A 16,043-nucleotide genomic window follows, 5' to 3' on the forward strand; every position below is an offset into this window, starting at 1 on the left:
CTCCGTGCTTGCTAACTGATGGCTTTTTAGTGTCTCTTAGTGTCTTCAGTCACTGTCCATGGTTGCCAACTCTCATGTGTTTCAGGGTGGGGCTTGCTTTTATGTTCCGTTCCAAGCTGGCCTGAAAGAAATCGGTCAAGTGGTCAATCTTTGTCACTCACGCCCCTTACTGTATATCAGCCTTGAAAGTTGGCAACTCTGATAGTCTCTTCTCAGGGCTGCTTTACAAAGGGCTTTATTGAGGTAGACATAAGGACCCCTCAAACTAGGGCTGAACTGTAAATGATGGATTGATAAATGAACGGAGCAGCTTTGGATGGCTGACTTCTACATATGTCTTTTTTACGTTTTATGGTCATGTGTAATTAACATCACTTTTGCAATATGATAAATTCCGCTGTGGAAGGTTCAGTAGCCTACTTGATCAAGGTCCATGGCACTCTGAGTCAAATTCAGCTGTTTTCCTCTAGCTGTCCATCCTATATGCATATGCACTGAAATTAAATTTGAGCTGGCCAGTTTTTTTCTTTTTAGTTTTATGGATAAAACATCTGCAGGGGCACTTTACTAATACCTCCTACTTCTTTCTGGGGTCTGATGACTGAGTAGTGGAAAAAGAAAGAAATGCAGCTAGTTCATGCGTACTTCAGCCTTACGTTTGTAGGATGTTAGTTTTGCTATCATTTTTGCCATTACCCTATTTATGTTGCAATGGCTTTGTAACCCTTTGGATATGTGGTGTCGTCACACCTTTAATGTATACAGCAGTCTTACTACAGACAATTCCTATGTGAACAGCAGAGGTAGCCTATAAACTGACAAGACCTGCGAGTAGGGGTAGCTACTAACGGTAAAAATCTACTCGTAGGTTCCACCGAGATTTGAACTCGGATCGCTGGATTCAGAGTCCAGAGTGCTAACCATTACACCATGGAACCTGCCCTTCCTCACGATAGGACGTAATTTCAGAACTACGTCATGAATTCATTATTTCATGTGTTACCTTTAGTATATTATCTTATAATCCATTATACTAGCATTAGTCAGCCGTTCTTGTTAAAGTCTGATTGCGGGAACAAAGGACTTCCATCTCTGGAGCATCTAGTTTACATGGACATTCATATTCCGAGTAGGCTATGACCTTATTCAGAATAAAGCAATACAGTTTTTCTCGATTGCTTTGACCCACTTGGTCTTCATCAGTGTTGCAGTACTAGAAAGCAATGAGTAAAAGTACAAGTATCATACTAGAAAAAGACTTTGGTAGAAGTGAAAGTTACCTTTTAGAATATTACTTAAGTAAAAGTCTTAAAGTATCTGATATATACTGTACTTAAGTATGAAAAGTAATTTTCTGATAATTAATGTACTTATTTGAAGTAAAAGTAAAAAGCAAGCGGTTTTATTTTGAACTTTTATTGTGAACTTTATTTTGGCTTTCTTATAGTAAAGCATAAAACATATTCAGGGTTCCCATATCTTCTTAATCTCACTCATCGAATCAAAATCACATTATTTTCTACGACTTTTCAGGCACAATTCTCTTAAGTTCAAAGAACAAACAGCATATTTTTAGAGCTGATATCAAAGAAAAAAAGAGAAACAGAATTTTCACTTTTGTATGAACTTTAGGTAAACATGAAAAATAAATAACTTATTTCTTTTTTTTTTTAAAAAATGACCTGCTGGTAGGGAGAACATTTTGGTCATTTGGTATGAGCATTTCTAGGGCTCACTCCCCAGACCACCATCTCACTCTCTCACACACACACACACAGGCCACCTATGTCAAGCAGCTACTAATATGCCAGTCATTAGTTGAAACTGAAAAGGTGTCTGTTCATCTTCAAAAGAAGCTGGTTTTCAAAGTTGCCAGAATTCAGTGCCCGGGAGTTTCAGGCCCAAGACCGGCCCACGTTTTCCATAGTGGTGGAAATTGGATAAATGAAGCAACATTTCAGCTCTTACTATCCTGTAGTTTTTTATTAGTACCATGGTTCAACAAATGTGTAAATGTTATATAATAATTCACTTCAACTGAGAAGTTAACAAAAAATATTCCACAAGTTAACAAAAACAGAAAGAAAGAAAGAAAGAAAGAAAGAAAGAAGGAAAGCCTTTGAAATGTAGCCTCTCCCACGCTTCCACAAAGAGGCATATTGAACTAATGTTTAGGCTACATGTTTTTTGCATGGGTAGGCTATATTGTTGTTTGGTGATTTAGCCTACTCCTTTACTACACCCTCTTCTGAGCAAACAAGGCATATACCGTAAAACTTCAAATAATCACCGAGTCCCTATAGACGCCTGTCTCTTTTTTTTTTTTTTTTTTTTTTTTTTTTGGCCGAAAGTTACGCTTTAATGTTTGGATTTTTTTTTTATATATATATACTTCTGTTTATTGATTTTCCAAGTTAACAAACAAACAGTGTGGTCTGAGTGCATGCCGTCACAAATGTCTGCACACATGTACATATCTATACACACATACATGTTATAAAGCATACTGACAATGCACATTTACACCCATGCAACAAAATCATAAAGACACACAAAACAGTAAACAGTAATCAACATTAATATCAACAGGGAGCCGCTACATATCATAATCAATTAAAATTAAAATTAAAAAAGTATAACCTAATAAGGGTAGCAAATGTTAAGAGGAATGCCTGGACTCTATGTAATCCATGAAGGGTTGCCAAGTCTTATAAAATTTCCCAATCGAACCTCTAAGAGTATATTTCAGTTTTTCCAGTCTGAGATGTTGCATAATATCATTTATCAATGCAGTATGAGTGGGAGGCCGTGTCTGTTTCCAGTTCAGCAGAATTAATCTGCGTGCTAAGAGAACTATAAACCTTATTGCCGTGGAGGCAGGTCCTTTTAAAGGACTGTCCTCACTCAGTACCCCAAATAGAGCTAACACTGGATCAGGTTCCACTCTGCGGCCAAAAACATCAGACAAGGTTTTAAATATGGAATTCCAAAAATCAGATAACTCTGGACACAACCAGAACATGTGACCCAACGAGGCGGGAAATGCCCCACAACGGTCACATAGAGGATCAATGTTAGGATACATTTTAGCAAGCTTGACCTTAGAAAGATGCAAGCGATGCAACACCTTGAACTGTATGAGCCCATGTCTGGTGCAAATGGATGCTGAATGCACTCCCTCCTGTGCCCCCACCCACTGTTCCTCTGTCAAGTCAATGCCCAAATCTTCCTCCCATGCAGATTTCAAAAAGTCAAGGGATACATCTAATTGGCTAGACATATGGTTATACATATATGATATCACCCCTCTAGATGAGGGATCAACTGAAAACAAAGAATCCATCTGTGTAGGGGCAGGAGCATTAGGAAAAGAAGTTGTATTAGATCTTATATAGTCACGAATTTGTAAAAAACGAAAGAAATGAGTCTGAGGCAATTTAAGCTTACTACGCAGTGATTCAAAAGAAGGGAAAATGGCATCAATATAAAGATCCCATGCCATCCAAAGAGTCATCTTATTTTAGTCCAAATTTTCAATGATTCCTTCACAACAGGATTGGATTTGGCATATTCATATGCTATTGGAAGGGAAGAGAATAACAATGCACTCAAGGAGGTGGGACGACATGAGGCCTGTTCAATCTGTAACCAGGCAGGTTGCTCATCTGAGCCAGGGGACTGACCCCAGAAAGAGAGAGCACGTATGTTGCAAGCCCAGTAGTAGCACTGGAAGTTGGGGAGGCCCATGCCTCCAGAATGTTTAGGTCTAACAGGAAGTCTTTTCTAATTCTAGGGGTTTTCTTATTCCAAATAAAACGGGATATTTCACTGTCCAGTTGTTTAAAAAAAGACTTAATCATGATGGGAATATTTTGAAAAAGAAACAGAAATTTGGGTAGAATGTTCATCTTCAAGACATTAACTCTCCCTGCCAGGGATAGAGGAAGATGGGACCATCTACCAAAATCCTTAATGACACGTTCAAATAAAGGTTTAAAGTTAAATTTAAACAACAACTCGACAGACCTTGTTACAACTACACCCAGATATTTGAAAGATCTATCGACCAATTGGAATGGGAACTAAGAATATGATACAACCCGGGCAGCGTTGTTTATGGGGAACAGTATACTCTTAGACAAATTCAGCTTGTAACCAGAGATCCTGCCAAACGCTTTCAAAACAGACATAATATTAGGAATGGATTTGAGAGGGTCCTGAATATATAAGAGCAGATCATCTGCATACAAGGAGACTTTATGTTCCCTCCCTCCTCTGACCATTCCCTGATAGTCACTGAGTGACCGTAGAGCAACAGCCAAGGGCTCAATGGAAAGTGCAAATAATAGAGGAGAGAGAGGACACCCCTGCCTCGTGCCACGTCGTAAGGGAAAATATTTTGACCTATAGGCATTAGTCTGGACCAATGGGGAAACTGACCCAAGACATGTACTTCCTGTCGAATCCAAATCTGTCTAACACAGAAAAAAGAAAATCCCATTCAATTCGGTTAAACGCTTTTTCAGCGTCTAGCGAAAGGAGTAGACGCTGTCTCTTTTAAACGCCTGGTGTGCAGCTACAGGTTTGGGTTAAAGGCCGGTCTCCAGTAGAGGCCTGGTCTGATTTTTAGTTTCGGGTTGTATTTAATCTTCTAAAACCCGTCAGATCGTCTGTTTAAAGATTCACAATGACACAAACCGTTACAGAAAGGAGGTTACAGCAGTGCGAATTAGATGTTGCACGTCGTTACAAGCCGTCGCAAAGCATTCACATGTCTGGTCACAGTTGCAAGATTTTAGAATGTTGCATCAAGTTGCTGCTCACCTCATTGCGAATCTTGGGTGTGATTTGGGCTTAAGTATGGCGCAGACTGCGCACGTTATGATTAGATGCCATTAAAAGACCGCGGTGGGGAGAAGCTAGAGTTCCAAATTGTATAACTTTTTTTCCAATATGAACTATGCCTATATGTCCGACTTCGTAATCGTTCAATTCATCCATTGTGTTTAAAATTTGCGGATAGGCCGATGGTAAGCTTGTTTTTATGCTGGCAACAAAACCAGAACAGTTCGCGAACGTCTTTATTCTAAATGCCATGGCGATAAAGAGAAAGAAGTCAGAAAAGGAATTTACCTTAGGTTATATCAGAGCCCGTCTACTACGGACATTCTCTGGCTATATAACCTAGCCTACTGAAATAGGTTAATGATGTAAAGTCAAGTGCGCTTCTATGGGACTGGTGTGTGCGCGCACAGTTTTTATTGATGAGTCAGAGTGGCAAGTGCTGCGCATAGTTGCAGTGGAATGTGGCTGCCCAGGGCATTATACAACTTCTCACTCTTAGACCTACTCATACACGGCGGTGAAATGGCGTATTTAGCTGTCTAAATTCGAATCATATGCTGGGGAAGAAATCGTTGGACATCCATGATTATTTTGTTATTCAGCACCCGGCCCTGGTCAAAAATATGTTACCGCGTGCCTGGAAGAAGGCTATGATTTGAATGTAGACCGTTGTCAAATTTGGCAAATACAAAACGGGAGAAACAAAATGGTTCATGCTCTCTCATGCTGTTTCATTCGTGCTGAAAAGGAGGGAGAATGAAACATTAAGCATGTTCCACTTTTGCATAAATAATTCCTGAATGGTTTTGGTCAGGGCTGATAATGCAACTGTATTTGACAAAGGATCATTTGCTAGTGACAAAATATGAACTTTCAGTGTGATACGATCTCTTTGTAGATTATGTTTAATTAAAACTTGTTCCATCTGTTCTGGCTATCCACGCTATTTGGATCTTACTGTATCTCACTCAATGAACAACATCTCAACACTAAATGAATGATGATCCGTAATTGTCAACAGATAGCCTTTGCAGAGGAAAAGTTTTGTGTAAAGGGAATTAAAGGCCTGTCTCATATAGACGCCTGTCTCTAATACTAGCCGGTGCAGTTTGGCGATTTGGGAAAATAAAAGCCCGGGCTATTATTTGGAGTTTTACGGTAGGTTTATCATGTAGGGTAATTGCTCTTTCTCACATTAAATAACTTTAATTTATCATCTCTACTTGTCCCTGTAGTCATGGCCTCATCACTAATTTCGGGCTCATCATTTTCAGTGGTCGACTGGTTGATCTGCTGCTCAGTCTCTCCTGGCCTCTTTCTACCATCCATCCTTCCTGACGCTTGTGTCTACTTTAGGGCCGGCTTGGCTATCCATATCTGAGAAAACTTTTTGGAAAAGACGGGCTATATGGACCCAACCAACTCTTTTTGGAAGGGGAGAACTCCCTCACGTAGGCTACAACCCATGCAGAGGCATTGCATTGGTGTCATGCACAGAATGTGGAATGTGTCCTACTTTAAGAAAACATAGACAAACGTAGCGGAGTGTTCAGATTCACAGAAAGCTGCCAATGTACAGAAACATTTCTTGCAAATATGGCCACGCGTGTATGACGTTATCTTCACCACTACCCTGTTCACTGAGTTCACCACTATCATCTGGGTGGTCGTCTATGATAATGGGAGGTCCTCCAGTAGGTGCTGCTGCTTCCATGGCGGTTTCAGTTGTGCGTCTTCCTCCTTTAGCAACAAACAAGCGCTGAAATAGAGTGCGGAGCGTGCGTAATGCAATCTAGGAGCAGTGATTCGCCAAACCTCCCTTATTGCAGTCGCACACATTTCTTCTAATTTTATGTTTCAGTAACGAGTAACGAAGTTGCTTAGTGGAAATATAACGGAGTAAAAGTATACATTTTATCTAGGAAATGTAGTGGAGTAAAAGTGAAAGTTGACATAAATTTAAATAGCGAAGTAAAGTAGGCCTACAGATACGTGAAATTTCTACTTAAGTTAGAACTCCGTTATATTACAACACTGGTCTTCATGAACACTTTCTTTGCAGCATAAGTTATCTCTTGCGAATGTGTTCACACATTTTCATTGGGTTTACAGTTTTTCTCACACATTTTTGCAAAACAGTTAACACAATTGTCATTCATAGTCCCCAAACTGGTTTCCCCGTGCTAACCAAAAGGAAAACATATTTTCACAGTTGGTAGATTCCTTGCATAAGTCTGAATCTTTGATACATTTGTGTGAAACTCCTTTGCATTCTTCAATCAGCAGCAATCATTCATTATCCATAAGAGATGGCATGTCTGTTGTGTTGCTATTTGCAAGTATGCTATGGATATAAGCCACATTTAGAGAAATTATATAGCCTATTTGGTGAAAATAACAGTACAAAAGGTGTTTAGGTCTATTTTGATGAAAAATGACAAGTTCAATGTAGTTCAATGAAATTTGTCTTGTGCTTACTGTAAGTCTTACATGTCAATACAGTAACATCTTGGCAGGAGTGAATAGGCCTACAAGTATTTTTTTTTCAGTACATTTAGTCTCTGATACCAGAAAAATGAGAAAGAAATGGAACAGACAAAAATGCTCATTTTGAGAACTATATTTTGCATTTTGTTGTCAAGCAGGGGCGTCACTAGACCTTATTCACTGGGGCACGTGCCTTAGTAAAAGTCTCCAGTGCCCAGGAAAATTCTAGCGCGGCTCTAGCTGGAAACGGCATTCATGAGCGCATCTCCGTGCCTGCTTTAATCATAATCACTTACCAGCCAATAAAAAAAAAAGGAATAAAGAAAGGGGCCATAATAGCCAATCAGGAAATAGCACCTCTGTAGCTGGGTAAGATTGAACGCAACAACTAATGAAAATCGTTCACATGATTCTTCCGAGTGTTTCGTTGTACTGCACACAAATATGCTGTGGAATCCGCTGGAGCTCGTTACATCACTTTGTAAGTAAGTTGTCCCCTGTTTAATGTTACAACAAATTCACAACTTGTTTGACAGAAAAAATGACAAGTTGATCGCTGTTACCCACATTACTAGCATCTGTTTTTCAATGCTTAGCTCATTGTAGCCTAAATTTAGCAACAGTTTACCAGCTTGTGCTCTCACTCACACACACACTCACATCATGCGTAGGCTGCATGCACACATGCGGACAATTAATAAGTAGGCCTATAAGTAATTTATACGTATACTGTAGAGAGAGTCCTGTAAAAGTAGCCTATACTGTTTGTGAAGCTGTCCTACTGTAAAACTAAACATAGCCTTCTGATAAACTATTCAGAGATGGACATCAGAAAATTCTTTCTGAATAGAGGCAGAGGGAGAGGAACAGTGAGGAGGATGAGGGAGGTATGATAATTTTGCCCACATTAACGGTAACATTAACATTTATGCTGGTAATAGCCAGTGCTGTGATTTGAACAATGGTTTAATGGCAAACTTAAATAAGGATATTGCTGGATAGTGGCTGCTGGATGTTGCTGGATAGTGGCTGCTACAACAATTGAGGGAGAGAGTGCTGGAGGAGGAGGAGGAGAAGAAGGTCGAAGAGAGGGAGAAGAGAGGGGAGAAAGAGCACAGGTTGGGCAGTCCAGTACCAGGCAGGGGGAGGAGGAGGAGGAGAGAGACAGGCAAGAAACGGATGAGGACATGATGGGGGCTAGACGTAAAACTATTCAGAGTATGGAGGAGGATATCTGTGACCTAGGGGAGATATGTGATGGTCCAAATCAGGCTAGCCATTTATTTCATATTGCGCGCACAGTTATTATTATTATTATTTTTTTTTTTTTAATGTATTGGGAGTTGGGGGCCTGTGCCCCAGCAAAGCTCTAGGTCTAGAATCGCCTCTGTTGTCAAGTGTGTAATGATTAATTGAAATCACACACTAATTTGACGACAGGATGTGTTGTTGGAAGGCAAGATTTGCTTTTGCAGCATGTTTTAAGTGTTTGGCCAGTGTTTAAGTGTTTACTGTTTTGAGAACGTGATGTCAGAGTTGACACAAGCATCAAAACAATCGAGAAAAACTGTAAGTGGTTTTGGTATGTTTTCAGCAGAGGCGGACAGAGTACACAGCTTCATTACTTGAGTAAAAGTACAGATACCCTTTGCTAAATTTTACTCAAGTACAAGTAAAAGTACAACAGTCAGATGTCTACTTAAGTAAAAAGTACTGAAGTACTTTGTTTTAAAAGTACTTGAGTATCAAGAGTACAAGAGTAGCCTACATTTTCTAAATATTGCATTACTACTGCCACAGTGCTTACATTCATGTACAGAAACGTCCTACATGGAGTTATGAAAAATGTTAATGTTAATACCTTGGAGAATGTAAAAGGAATTGAAAGTAAAATCAAGTCATTTTCATCTTTTTACCATGTTGCCAGGGATGGGCAGTATTTATAGTATATTATAAAATACGTATATCAAATACTATACTATTTTGTAATTGAAACACTTGAAGCAAAAACTATAATTAACTTGTTCAGAAAATTGAAATAGTCTGGCGAGGTGGGGCCACAGGTTGGCACATTCCCGGGATGGACCTGCTTTAAGCCTTCATCCATTGTTTCATCCATGGTTTTGTCTCCTATCTAAATCTGACCATGGAGTTGACTTTGGCCCTTTAAAGCTGAAGGTGATTGCTGATAGGGTGTCCCAATCAGTGGTGCCTGCACAATGCAATCACGCTTTGAGAGGAAAACAACAAATTGAGGGTTTCCGAGATTTTTCTTTTTTCCTTTTTTTTAGAAGAAGTAACGGTACTCACTAGCCTAGAAATCTAGACGCACCCCTAGCGGCAGCAAATTACATTTGCTTCCAGGGCTAGTCTAGCAACTCTCCGTTGGCTTGTGAGCTCGAAAAAATTAAACTTCTATCAGGCCAATCAAATCGTTAATATAGAGTCGTTAGGGCTTTTGGCTTAACATAATGATTGATGGCAGAGTTGCAACGGTTTGGCTTTGAATTCCCTGCTACTTGAAAACAAAGAAGATGGATGTTGCTGTTGGCCAACAGTGTGACACGAAAGTTAAGCTTGTTTTAAGTTGGCAAAAGTTTGAACTAGCCAACTAGCTCCGGCTGGTGGGATACCGCATGGGACTCCAGCGCTTGTCCTATTAAGTGCAGAGGGAATTTGAAAGACAACCGATTATCCCGCCCCTCGGACTGAGTACTGCGAACGGTGAGTGCCCAGACCCTACATTTTAATGTGGGTCTGGCTCGTCAGGCTAGGTACTCACGGTTATGGATAGAAATGTAGTGGAGTACAATATTTGCCTCTCAAATGTACTTGAGTAAAGTCATGAGTACTCCCCAAAAATGATACTAAGTACAGATCCCTCAAAATTGTACTCAAGAATTGTACTCAAGTAAATGTTCTCCATTACTGTCCGGCTCTGGTTTTCTGGGGTGATTTGAGTGTAGGCTACATCATGTTTCGTAGTCACATGGCAGCGTTTTCTGAATATGGTCTTAACTCGGTTAATATCTGAATATTATTGTCCATGTAAACCAGGGGTTCTCAAAGTTTTGATTGGTGAGGGCCAATTCAGGAACCCGACATTGAACTGGGGGCCCCCAAAGGGGCGGGGGGAGAAAAAGAAGAAAAAACCTGGAATCCCATTTGAAATCATTTTAATGAGCAGGTTGCATCTCTACAGTTTATATTTATTGCTTTAAACACATTTTAATTCATAACTGAGGCTAAACCTGGCAAAACCTGTGAAAATCTTTAGAAAAATTGCAATGCACACACAATCCCTGGGGTTCTCTACCCTCAACAGACATATTTGGGATATAACTGTTCTGGTTGCAGTCCATTTCAAGTACAAACTTATTTAGAACAAACAGGCCTTATTCAGGGCCAATTCCAGATACCAAAGCACCACAGGAAAACCTGACGGCCACTAAACAGAGATTCATTCTTTTCAAAGCACACGGTACAGTTGTACACTTTTAACAGTTTTACAGATGTTATCAGATGTTATCGCGGGCCGCCAGAAATGTTTCCGCGGGCCGCCATTGGCCCCCGGGCCGCACTTTGAGAACCTATGATGTAAACATATGCCTAGCCTACATTGAGTCGTTGACTCATAGGCCTTTTTATGAAGATAGGCTATATCGCATCCTCCCATGGCGATTTATTGTCATCCATGCTCAAGTTCCATTTTCTCCAACGTTACCAGGTGAAAAGGGTCATTTAAATATCTGTAGCCTACTTTCAGCATGTCAATCCCATTTTCTATCCATTTTCTACTAACACTTTCAACACGGTGTAGCTGGCGCTAGTGCATGGGGGCTCCGTCAGACCATTACCCACGCGCAACGTGCAGGCTTGACAGTGTCCACGATAAAATGATCATACTGGCTCTAATATTGGTGGTAATCGATGAAGCCTATAGTAAAGACAAGTATTGGAATAACATATACATTTTCAAAAAATAAAGATGCATTGGCCAGGAATCGAACCCGGGCCCGGGGGCCAGTTGCGAATAGTAACGGACAATCAGCCAATCAGATTGAAGCTTTGTTCTGCCCTGTGCATATCATTATCTATTTTACAGTATTATTTAATTATTTACTTGAAAGGTATGGTTCGAATCCCGTCAGGAACATTAAGAAATATGAAAAGAAAAAAAATAGTGGAAGGCATTGGAAATATTTATTCTTTAAACAAATTTCCCACTGTAAATGTAAAATATAATTTAATATTTTATATAACACGTTTTTTTTCGATGGTAGAAAATGTTGCTCAATTTAGCACAGTAAAATACTGCAATAATAATAATAATGATAATAATAATAATAATAATAATAATATAATGCAACAGTGTAGAGGAAAAGTAGTTCTCCAGTTATTCTCTTAATTTTTGTTTAATTATCATTAAAGTAATGTCTTCCAGAAGGACTGACCGTGTTCTGCTTGAGTGTGAGTGTGTGTCTGTGCGTGAGTGTGAGTGTGTGTCTGTGCGTGCGTCTGTGTGCGTGACAGCGCGCGTGTGTGTGTGTGTGTGTGTGTGTCTGTGCGTGTGTGTGAGTGTGTGTGTGCCTGTGTGCGTGACAGGCAGTGTGTGTGCACATAGATGTCTAAGCCTGTGTGTGTGCGTGTGTGTGTGTGTGTGTGTGTGTGTGAGTGTATGTCTGTGCACACAAGCTGAAGAAGGCAAAGTGTGTGCGTGTGTGTGTGTGTCTATGCGCATGTGTGTCTGTGCGTGTAGCCGTGTGCGTGACAGGCGGTGTGTGTGCACATGCATGTCTAAGCCTGTGTGTGTGTGTGCATGTGAGTGTGTGAGTGAAAGCATGTGTGTGTGTGTGTCTGTGTCTGTGTGTGCGCCTGTGTGCGTGACAGCATGTGTGTCTGTGTGTGTCTCTGTGTGTGTGTGTGTGATAAAATCATCTCTATAAAGACTGTGTGTGTGTGTGTGTGTGTGTGTGTGTGATAAAATCATCTCTATAAAGACATGGCATTGTCCGAGAGAGGATTAAGAGAGGGAGAGGTACGAGGAGCGCCCCCGCCCTTTGCTGGGGTCGCAGTCTGTGCTGGGGCCGATTCACGAGAATCTGTGTGGGAAAAGGTGGTGCAGGTGGTGGTGCTACTACAGTTTGGTCCATTGCTGATACCGCTGTACACACTGCCACCACTGCTGGATGATACACTGCCGCTTGGGTCTGCTGCTACTGCCGCCGCTGTGCCCACTGGTGTGTGCTGCCGGGCCTGTTGCATATGCCAGATGATCCACCACCACTGCTGCTGGGTCCTGGGTCCACTGTTCCCAGGCGATACACAGCCACTGCTGCTGGGCCCTGGGTCCGCTGCTGCAAGATGATACACCGCTATGCTGCCCGTCTGTAGCGCCTGGTCAAGGTGCCCACACAGTCCTCTCCGTCTGTGTCCTGACGGACCTGTACAAATAATTCAATGTCACCATTTATGCACAATCCTTGAAGCAGGTAAATGAATATGAACACGCCATTGTGCTAAAACATTTGACTTAACATTGGGAGAGTATCCTTGGATTTAGCTCACACAGCTGTATCAGTGCCCGACTCATTAGCCTGCGCACCTCACACTCAACTGCTCTGGGGTTGCGTCCTTTCAGTGCCACTGTATCCCTTGCCTCTATGTGCACCCTGTTGGCCCTCTTGATCTTCCAGGCAGTGGTCCCCTTCTGGTGGTACTCAAGAGCCAGTGTCGCCGCAGTGAAGGGCCACAGGGTCAGTTTGGAGGACAGGGCTCAAACCTAAAGGGGGGCACAGGTGCCATTTTCTACAAGAAGAACACATAAATAATCTAAATCACATATAATGCATTCTGTATTCTGCTATGGTATAATAGCCTATCACTGTACTAGTTTGATAGTGGTGTAGTTTACTCATTAACACACACTAAAGAACCAGGTGTTCTGTTTACATATCTAAAGCATATTTAGACCACGAATTTCGACTCCACGCTGTAGTAACAACATCTACATAGACTAAACATGCTCGGGAGCAGAGAATAATTCATCTTGAAGCCTACATGAAAGACAAGTATTGGAATAACATACATTTTCAAAAAATAAAGTTGCATTGCCTGGGAATCGAACCGGGGCCTCCTGCGGCCCATGCTCGCACAATTCAGCTAAACGGGGCTAAACGCTTTCCCATTCATTTCCAATGGTAGTGCTAAACCACTACGGATGCAATATACTTTTGGCCGCTACGCGTTTTGGCGCTGTTGCGCAGTTTTGTTTAAATGTCGGCGGCAGTCTATAAAAGTTTATTCTATCTAGGCGAACTCCAACGGAGGCGACAGCTTGCCATCGATTGTATTTATTGTTCATTCATCTATTGTTGTTTTGTGGTGTGGTGTCGCTGGCGCTAGTGCATGTCACCCATGCGCAACATCGTGCAGGCTTGACAGTGTCCCAGTGAAATGATCATACAGATCTAATATTGGTGGTAATCGATGAAGCCTATATGAAAGACAAGTATTGGAATAACATACATTTAAAAAAAAATAAAGTTGCGTTGGCCGGAATCGAACCCGTGCCTCCTGCGGCCAATGCTAGGGAGCCGATAATTATTCAGCTAAACGGCCCTAAACGATTTCCCATTAAAGGCACACTATGCAGTTTTTTAGCTTAATGTGCACGTTTTTTAGCTTAATTTACCTTAATTTAACAGCTTCAGAGTCATTGGAATGGCTATATGACTTTTTTCGGGTTGAATGGTGGCCGTCTCGCTTCCACCTACCGCCTGTGAGTGGAAAAACCACCCTTGCAACTGTGGGCCGGCGGGCCGACGGCCTCAGTGTCAGGAAGTATAACGAGTGTAACAAATTGCTTTACTGCATTCAAAGACACATACACGCCAGGCACCGGCTAGAAAAAGGTAGGGATGGAGTTTCTCAGACACTCGTCATGACAGAGCCAGCGAAAAAGAAGCAAAAACCGAGAAAACAGTAAGGAATATGCCAATACTGCATAGTTTACCTTTAATTTCCAATGGTAGTGCTAAACCACTACGGATGCAATATACTTTTGGCCGCTACTCGTTTTGGCGCTGTTGCACAGTTTTGTTTAAATATCGGCGGCAGTCTCTAAAAAGTTTATTCTATTTAGGCGAACTCCAGCGGAGACGACAGCTTGCCATTGATTCGTATTTATTGTTCATTCATCTATATTGTTGTTTTGTGGTGCGGTGTCGCTGGCGCTAGTGCATGAGGGCTCTGTCACCCATGCGCAACATCGTGCAGGCTTGACAGTGTCCCTGTGAAATGATCATACAGCTCTAATATTGGTGGTAATCGATGAAGCCTATATGAAAGACAAGTATTGGAATAACATACATTTTCAAAAAATAAAGTTGCATTGGCCGGAATCGAACCCGTGTCTCCTGCGGCCAATGCTAGGGAGCCGATAATAATTCAGCTAAACGGCCCTAAACGATTTCCCATTCATTTCCAATGGTAGTGCTAAACCACTACGGATGCAATATACTTTTGGCCGCTACGCGTTTTGGCGCTGTTGCACAGTTTTGTTTAAATATCGGCGGCAGTCTCTAAAAAGTTCACTCCAGCGGAGACGACAGCTTGCCATTGATTCGTATTTATTGTTCATTCATCTATATTGTTGTTTTGTGGTGCGGTGTCGCTGGCGCTAGTGCATGAGGGCTCTGTCACCCATGCGCAACATCGAGCAGGCTTGACAGTGTCCCAGTAAAATGATCATACTGCTCTAATATTGGTGGTAATCGATTAAGCCAAGTTGAAAGACAAGAAAATGAAAGAAAAGTATTGGAATAACATACGTTTTCAAAAAATAAAGTTGCATTGGCCGGGAATCGAACCCGGGCCTCCCGCGTGGCAGGCGAGAATTCTACCACTGAACCACCAATGCATAGAAACTTCAATTTGAAAAGGCTATTGTGCACATTTATCAATATGGGGCGACACAAGACGCTGTGCTTTTGTTGCGTTGATAAAGTGAGATTTGCTATGGGGATTTTGGTCAATGGACAACGAAACTAAACAAAAACAATACATGATATGTATATTTGTGCCTGTTAAACGTTTTCAAATGACCGATTCCGACACAATTTTAAACAGAGAAGAATGCGTGTGAAACGAAATTATTTTTACGAATGATCTTCTCGTATGCTCGTCGTCCTCGTTAGTATAGTGGTGAGTATCCCCGCCTGTCACGCGGGAGACCGGGGTTCGATTCCCCGACGGGGAGACCAGTCTTTTTTTGGGGGGGCAACACTATGTGCAACATGGGCATCAACGCTTTGATTTTAAGGCGCTTATTGTTTTCCTTAATGCCATCTGCTGAATGTTAATTCAGGCTACGTTATTGGACAAGCATACAGTAGCCAGAAAATCGTGAGTTCGATTCCCAGCTGCACGTTGTGAGCAAGATATAACCAAAAGTTGTGGTGCAGTTTAACTCGGATTTCTCTTAACAATTGATCACTTTTTGATAAAAGTGAATATTGGCAGAAAAAGGGCTCAGTGGCGTAGCGTAGCTGTGCTGGGCCCCGGTGCAAGCATTTCCATTGCCCCCAAATGATCAGAAAGAGCCATGGACAGCGGCTACCTGACTATCATCGCTACCACCTGTTAAACGGAATTCCCCTAACTTCCGAAACGCAGATAACGTACAGCCATAGAACAATTAAAAGCCATCA

At 41.5% G+C, this 16,043-nt stretch overlaps 3 non-coding genes across 3 annotated transcripts; 1 reads left to right on the forward strand and 2 right to left on the reverse strand.

Annotated features, from left to right (window-relative positions):
- Positions 1-866: 866 nt before the first annotated feature.
- On the reverse strand, positions 867-938 carry trnaq-cug. The gene has a single exon. It is a non-coding gene; the product is annotated as a tRNA-Gln (tRNA).
- Positions 939-15,182: 14,244 nt separating this feature from the next.
- trnag-gcc lies at positions 15,183-15,253 on the reverse strand. Its single transcript has one exon. It is a non-coding gene; the product is annotated as a tRNA-Gly (tRNA).
- A 267-nt stretch (positions 15,254-15,520) lies between these two features.
- trnad-guc lies at positions 15,521-15,592 on the forward strand. Its single transcript has one exon. It is a non-coding gene; the product is annotated as a tRNA-Asp (tRNA).
- Positions 15,593-16,043: the final 451 nt, after the last annotated feature.

This window comes from Alosa alosa, chromosome 23 (assembly GCF_017589495.1).
Source record: "Alosa alosa isolate M-15738 ecotype Scorff River chromosome 23, AALO_Geno_1.1, whole genome shotgun sequence".
NCBI classification, from domain to species: domain Eukaryota; kingdom Metazoa; phylum Chordata; class Actinopteri; order Clupeiformes; family Clupeidae; genus Alosa; species Alosa alosa.